The sequence below is a fragment of the Vulpes lagopus genome, chromosome X (genome assembly GCF_018345385.1).
Source record: "Vulpes lagopus strain Blue_001 chromosome X, ASM1834538v1, whole genome shotgun sequence".
Classification (NCBI taxonomy): domain Eukaryota; kingdom Metazoa; phylum Chordata; class Mammalia; order Carnivora; family Canidae; genus Vulpes; species Vulpes lagopus.
The window spans coordinates 9,322,907-9,331,339 of NC_054848.1; positions in this window are offsets into that span (position 1 = coordinate 9,322,907).

Sequence of the window (8,433 nt, forward strand, 5' to 3'; positions counted from 1 at the left end):
AATGGCGATCATCAATCACTTAAAAAATTTAAGCAGCACTGTTTTGGCAGGACTTGAAATTAATACCGAAAAAATCACATTCTCCTTTTGGTGCAGGGCTGCAAACACTGATCCCTGCTTCTGGCAGGAGGTGGGTGAGATTTGAGCAAGTCACTAACTTATTGGTTTCCTCAGTGTCCTCTAGGAATGGTTCCAGCCTTAGAATGGGTCATGAAGTGTGTTTTGTTTTTGTTTTTGTTTTAATCAAGAATCTGATTAAGGGATGCGTGGGGGGCTCTGGCTAGATTGAGCATCTGCCTTCATCTCAGGGCGTGATCCCGGGGTCCTGGGATCGAGTCCCGCATCGGGCTCCCCGCAGGGAGCCTGTTTCTCCCTCTGCCTCTGTCTCTGCCTCTCTCTCTCTCTGTGTCTCTCAGGAATAAATAAAATCTTTTAAGAAAGAAAGAAAAACGGATTAAAGCAGAGCAACCCTCCAAGAGGTGACTGAATTTTGGTCTGACCTCAAGTGACCTCCGGAGGGCAGAGTTTTTGGTGCCCGGTGCAGGTGGCGGGTTTGGTGGCCCTTCAGTAATTCTTCACCCAGCCGTGAGAGGCCCACATGAAGGCTAATGGTGATGCCAAAGGCCATGGAACTGCCATGCGCTAAAAGGGCCAAAGTCTCCTGTGTTCAAACCAGAGTCCATCACTTCTTGACAAATGTCACGGAATTAATTGGATTTGGGAGTGAGATGGAACATTCGAGACTGAGGGAGTCCCCTCTCATTTTACAGGTTAAGGCTCAAAGAGATGGAATTTATTGGCTCAGTGAAGCCACACCGTTCCTTAGAAGAAACAGGACCTCTTGCTGCTTCGACCGGAGATGTTGGCTGGAACCCAGGTCACCTCTGATGACCAACCGCTGTATCACGGTGGCGCACTTTATCATTAGGCCTCAGGGCAGTGAGGAGAAGCACAAAATATGCTGTGCTGACTTCCATCAACCTGGAATGCCTCCTTCCGCAGATTTGGTTGTTCACCTTCTTTCTTCTAGAAATTCTTAATTGCACTCCCTGCCATTGCCTGGTCCGTTTTCAGGGTCCTACCAACACGGGGAGATTCAAAACAATGGCACTGGGTCATGGATGGTTTTCAGATCATGATTATTTTGTAGGACAGTGGTTCTCAAAGTGGGGTCCTGGACGAGCCGCATCTGTATCACCAGGGAACTTGGGAAAAATGTAAATTCTCTGCTTTCCCCCTTCCCCTGCCAGCTGTATTGTATCAGAAACTCTGGGTATAGGCGGTGTGGCTTGCATGGGGAGAAGGGGCAGGCATGGGGTTCAGCGCACCAAAGTTTGAGAGCTACCCTGTAAGGCCACGTTTTCCAGTCGAGTAGTGGACAAACTTGGTTGCGTATCAGAACCACCTCAGAGGAGCTTCGAAAAATATTGGTTAAATGAAATGGATTTAAAAAAAAATTGTAACTGTGTGTGACGATAGAGGTGAACTAGACTTCTTGTGATCATTTCTCAATATATACAAGTATCAAATCATCACGTCGTACACCTAAAACTAATAAAATGTTATATGTCAATTATGTCTCAGTTTCAAAAACGATGAATTTGTTGCCTGGGCCTTGCCGAGGTAGTGATCCGTGTGTGTCGTGTAGGGGAAGATCCTTTCCTGCTTTAATAAACGTGCTTCTGACTCGGGTAAGTTGCCGTCACGTTTCATGGTGCATGACTGTAACTCTCGTGTTCAACTCAAAAGTTAGGCCTGCTTTGTGGACATTTGGAGGGAATAACGGTTTTCAATGTATCTGAAGATTCAGTTGTCCCTAGAATAGACGTTTCTTTCTTTTTTTCTTTTTTTAAAAGATTTTATTTATTTATTTGAGAGACAGCGAGAGACCACAAGCAGGGGGAGGGGCAGAGGGAGAGGGAGAAGCAGGCTCCCCACTGAGCAGGGAGCTAGACTGGGAGGGGACTCGATCCCAGGACCCCGGGATCATGACCAGAGTGGAAGGCAGACCCTCAACGGACTGAGCCACCCAGGCGCCCGTAGAATAGAAATTTCTGATATCTGTGTTCACTTACCCAACAGCTATCATTGCCAGATACTTAATTGCTTGGGGTATTTGAGTTGTTTCTAATGCTTTGATTTGATTTGATTTTTTAAAAAAATGTTTTAAAGACTTTATTTATTTGGGAGAGAGGGGGAGAGCACAGGCGGGATGAGGGGCGTGCAGGGGGAGAGGGAGAAGCAGACTGCCCACTGAGCAGGGAGCGACTGGCCTAATCCCAGAGCCTGAGACTGTGACCTGAGCTGAAGTCAGACTCTTAACCGACTGAGCCACACAGACGTCCCTTTCATGCTTTGAACTTACGAAGAGAAAAATACAATCCTGGTTTTCTAGGAACACAAAATATAAGATAATGCTCTTGTATTATTTCATTGGTGAAAATATAGTTGTTACCAAGAAATATTTTTAAAAATAGTTCTTAATCATTTGTAATAAGGGGTTCAACACACACTCCTTGATATCTAAGTAATTTCCAATGGTTTTATTAATATGAGACTCTCCTTTAATAAGTAGTTTCTTTAGGAGGGAAGCTAGAACCGAGAGAAGTAGCTTTATTTAGCGCCATTGTCTCCCCAATATCATTGGTCAGGTAAAGAACAGTAAAAAGGTCAATGAAACCCTGGTTATCTTTTCAAATCCGAATTCTGTAGGGCAGGCCACAGGCTGGAGAGTCAGACAGGATTTCTACGTGACAGTCCTAGGGCAGAACTCCTTGTCCTGTGGGAAATTTGTTTTTGCTTTTAAGGCCTTCAACTAATTTGATGAGGCCCACCCACGCTACCCAGGGCCATCTCCTTTGCTTCAAGCCAACAGATTGTGTAAAGGTTAATCACATCCACAAAACACCTTCACAGCAACATCGCAAGTGTTGTGAATGATGGTGCTTCCAACTCAACGGAATCACCAACCGGCTGAAGGAATGTGCGGATGCGAGTTCCTGTTGCTTGTGACACGGCCCTGTCCCTCAAATCCCCAGCGAGCACCCTCCCACTGTACCTCACTACTCATGAACACCCTCTTGGGGCTACAGAAACCAGACGGCGAGACAGACTACCGGTAGTGCCCACTTGGCGAACCCGCTTCGGGTTTTCCAAGGCAAGCAGGTAGACCTGCTTGGAGACCACTACGTCCAGAAATAGCCTTTTTTCTTTTGAGCCACATCATCTACTCCATTATTTGCATCTGGGGCCTTTTTTTTTTTCAAAGCATCTGACCTTTTGGAGTCATCTGGTGAACGCGAATACTTGGGTGGAACCAGCCCTGGGTGAAGGAAGGATTCTGTTATACGAATTTGCATATCCTGTCAAGAACATCTTCAGAACACTTTCATTTCAAGGTGAAATGAAACTTACAGGACTAAGCAGAGGGTTTATGGGGATGGAGGCGAGGAACAAAAGGCAAGGTCAAGGATGATCCCGGGGCCTTCCCGCGCTACAGTTATAGGGAATACAACGGAGCGACGCACTCTGTGTTCTACTCCACGTCTCGCTCACGCAGGGCTGGCTCACGGGATCTGCACATTTCCAACAAAGAATATTATTTGGAAACGGTCATGATTGTATCTGACTGAATGGGTTAGAAGTTCAGACTTGTTATAAAAATACCATGATGCTCGCCATTAAAGTCCTCTCTCCTTTCTACAAGCAGACCCTGACTTCCAGCATCTGCGAGTAGGAACAGCAGAAACTGGGCGGGGGGCGGGGGGGAGGCGATGGGATCAACACCTCCCTCTCACTCACACGCTCACCCAAATCAAGCAACCCTGGCAGAGAAATGTAAGATGTCCTGCTTTCCCGGGCTGGGAACACAGCAGTAGGGGGACTGGGGCAATTTGTTTAAGGGCCTTAACTTAGGTTCCCATCAGCTCTAGGAGAGTGTGGATGATGCTAAGTTTCTATGGAACTACTTTGATGTCCGTGTCGGAGTCAAATGGTAGGACAGGGACTCAAATCAGAAACATGCCACCTGTCCGTCGATAGGGAGACAGTTATATAACTTGTGTAATGTCCAGAAATGAGATGTTTTCCAGCTGTGGGAAAAGGAGGAGGATGCTCCCTATACATCCTCAGGGGCAGACAGTATAGAAGAACTCCGAATGGAAGAAGCAAGAGAACGATAAAGGATTTGCCAACAAAGTGTGCTGTTACCCAACCCAAGTTCAGCTGGTCTTCCTTCCGGGAGGCCATCGCTCAAGAGACGAGTTGTGATTGGCAAGGAATAGGAGCTTTATATTTGGGAGGGGCCCGCGCCAGGGCGGAGGAAGGCACGACTCTTGTTCAAAGTGCCCCTCTCTCGAGGTTCTTACGCCTGGCCCAGGGGGCTTTGAAAGGGGTTTAGGGCAGTTAATCAGCAAATGGAGTGCTGTGGCCTGCAACATTTCTTGACGTCCTGCAGACTCGATGGTGCCAGCTACAAACGTTATCTCAGTGCTGGGGAGGAGAGAGGGGCGTCCTGTTTCGGTCTGGTGATGTGCGGGAGGACTCTATGCTTTCTACAAAGGAGGGCAAGGTCTGTGGATACACAAAGGAGGTTAGTGAAATCGTTTGTGTGACCTAAAAAAGGAAAAATATGTTGCTAAAAAAAGTAGCTAGGCTAATCAGAAAGCCCAGGCCACGTCCAACAGACTCCCTGGCTTCTGTGGCCTGGGGAAAGTTCTGGTCCTTCACTCCCCAAGGCCAGTGGTCTGCAGATGGAAAGAAACTTTGGAAAGACAAGTAAGGATAAACCACAGACAAAGGCTTCTTGTGGAGAAGGGGGTGGAATTGGGTGGCTGGTGCATAAGGGCAGTGGACCATCTTGTACTCTGTATCCACCTGCACGTGACTGTATGTAGATATTGAGGAGGCCACACAGCAGGCTATAGGCTTCTCTCCTCAGAAAGGCCCGCTCTTAAGCCCGGCCTTTAGAATCCGGGAGCTTGGATTTCTAGTGGGTTCGCACCATTTCCCAGAACTTGTAAGAGTGGCTCACTGCAACTCAACTGTTTTCATAAACAATATGATTTTTCTTGAACACCTGCTATCCCTCCATAGAGCTGAAAGTTTTCAAGAGTAAGTTGGGCAGAAAAAGGAAGATTTTACTTAAACAACCAGGCTATTGATATCATTGAAGTTAAAGTAGAATGATACAATATCCATTATTAGAAAATCAGTAACTGCTCTGCTACTGAATTTACCACATTGGTTTAAGGAGGACTTAGGATCTTTTGAGTAATAATAATTTTTAAAAAGTAGGCTTTCTTTACGCTCGACTACTAGACAAGTGGCATTTGACCGAACTGGTTAATTTAAGCAGCTAGTGGAACTCACCAGATGACTAGTCACTTCGATGGATGAATCTGTGTAACCATCTTTCTTTCAAAATTGACCTAACTGATCACATTGTTCTTGTTTTCATGATCACTTTCATCTTCATCATCGTAGAGCTTGATTTCTTCAGCACCCGCTATGCACAGGGTGCTGGGGACAACGCATTCCTAACTCTCGGGGCCTGTATCATCATTCGGGGGCTAGGACATACAAATCATAGGCAATAACAATACAAGAAAGCGTAATCAATATGCTACATACAGGGTATCATAATTTTTCAGGATCTTACCATATGAAAACTGGATGTGTCTTTGCTGATCACAAAGCCTCATCCCTCCCTGACAGATGAGGGAGTAGATTTATTTTCATGTAGTCAAATATTTCAGTGTTTCCTTGAGGCTCTGAAGTTGTTGCTGTTGGGTTTTTGTTTGTTCGTTGTGGTCTTCGTACATAGAACGTAGGATGACTCTCTCGTCTTAAGATCGTAAAACTATTTATTTCTCTGTGGTTTCTTCTAGGACTTTTTTTTTTCTTCTTCTAGGACTTTTAATGTTCCAGGTCTTAGATTTAAATTTTGAACCATCTGAAATTAATTTCAATGTAAGAAACAAAGGAGGACTGTAGCTTAATATTCTCTAAACTTAAAGCCAGCTGCCCGACATTATTTTAATAGTTAATTTTGCCACTGATGTGTCTTTAAACTAATGTCTCGTATGTGCCTTTGCTTAATTCTGACATTTCCTCTCTTTCATCGATGTGCTGGTACCATGCCGTTGGCAATGCAGCATTATGATGCGTTTATAGATCTGGAAGGGAAACCCTCCCTTTGTTACTCTTCCATTTAGAAGTTCCCTGGCTGGTCTCACACCTGCTCTTAGCCCAGTCAGATCCAATGCCTCGTGTCTCTAACAAAGATTTACTCAATCTTTGCAAGGAGATGACCTTGGGGACAAATCAGGGAAATTTGAATACCGAATCAACATGAGATGGTATTATGGGGTTATTGTTTATTCTCTTAGATGTCATCCTTCTTTTAGGAGATGACCCTAATCTTTGTGATAAACAAAAATGCCCAAGTGATTTCCAAAATGCCTCCCAGTTTGGAGTCAACCTGGCAAGTTACTCATGAAATCCTACTGGTGTTTGGTTGGGGTTGCACAGCATTTATAAATCAATGTAAGCAACATTTCCATTTTTTACCATATTGTGGACTCTACCCTTAATGACAACTTATTTCTCTCCATTTACTTACATCTTCTTCACGGACGCCAGGGTCCTGGCAGGCAACAGGTGGCACGCTCAAAGAAAGAAATCAATGAATTTAGCAAAGTGCCTTTAGAGACAGTTTGGACAGGATTTGGGGAAATCGGGATAGTGCAGCACTTCAGGGCAGCACTTTGCAACCCCAGGCCTACAATGGCATGGGGAAGGAGCAATCAGTGGAATTTGAGAAGAGTGGTGTCCAGGAGAGCATCACCTGACAAGAGCGTCCGTAGAGGGTTGCCGCCAACCCACAGCCTTGCAAAGGGAGGGAGCCAGGGGGTTAAATACCCTGACCCCTACCCCCATTGGCCAAACCTAACCAGCAGCCTTTGGCACCAACCAGTTGGTGAAGTTCATACAGCTCAGCCTCCTGGGACATGGAGCAGAATGGACCTGGGGGCAGGTGAGAGGGCCCGCAGCCCTCAAGGCGGAGCATTAGAGCCTCCTGCCTTCCTCCTGCCCCCTGAATTCCTAAATGCTCTGTGCTAGTTTTCTACCCCACTAGTTCCTATTTTTGTTACTGTTTTCAATGGGATCTCTCCTCCAAATGCCACTCCGGATCGGTCATTGTTTATATGTGAGAAAATGACCAATGTGTACATATTGTTTCCATAGCAAATTGGTCTGATAAGAAGGTATTTGATAGGGGCAGCCTGGGGGGCTCAGCGGTTTAGCGCTGCCTTCAGCCCAGGGCCTGATCCTGGGGCCCCGGGATCGAGTCCCACATCGGGCTCCCTGCGTGGAGTCTCTTCTCCCTCTGCCTGTGTCTCTGCCTCTCTCTCTCTCTCTCTCTCTCTCTCTCTCTCTCTCTGTCTCTCATGAATAAATAAATAAAATCTTAAAAAAAAAAAGAAGTGTTGATGTTTACCGCCCATGTAAACATCACTTATATGATCTGTGCATTAATTCCAGTACTTCTAAAAAAAAATAATATGTTTACTTTGCTTCTGTTTAGCATTTGCTGAGATAGTACATATAAAGCAGTTAAAACAGTGTCTGGCTTGTAACAACATCCCTGGAAAGATCTTGATTTTTATTGTATCTAGGGGCCAATCTGGGGCACCAGCGACTTTTCAGCATATTAACCCTGATTGTCATCAGCTCACCTCCCCACGCCAACCTGCCTTCTTCACATTCTTTCCAGGTGGACGAGGTGGCCTATAGGCCTTTAAACATGCCTACTGATATTTTGACTCTCTCTACAGAAGGACCCAATCATCAGTTAAGAAGAAGGAACAGTTCTCATGAAGACCCCACTTCGAGAAGCAAGGCTTTATATGACACCAGACGACAAGTGCAGCGACCCCCCCGCTTTTTTTTACTGAAGTGAGTCAGCTAGCTGGAAGCTCTGCTACTGCTTACAAACCCAAGGGGCCCTTTCGGGGAGGCGGTGGGGTGTGGGGTGGACAACAGAGCAAGGTAAATTTAGACCTCTCAGATATCTATAGAATGGTGGTTCTCAATCTGGAGCGCTTCAGCCCCTCAGGGGATATTTTGCAATGTCTGGGGACATCTGTGGTTGTCACAACTGGAAGGGCAGTGCTACTGGCGTCTAGTGGGTAGAGGTCAGGGATGCTGCTCAATATCTTACAATGCAACAAAAAATTATGTCCCCCAAAAGGTCCATAGGGCTGAGGTTGAGAAAGTCACCCATACGACAAGAAGGAAGGTCAATCTACCGAGCTGTTTGGCTTTAGACAAGACATTGCCCCAGTTACGGTGGTAGAATTAAGAGGAACCTGGGGCTTCTGCAAACCTCCTGTCTGGGGTGGCTTTAACACTCATGCTCCTCCCCTAAAC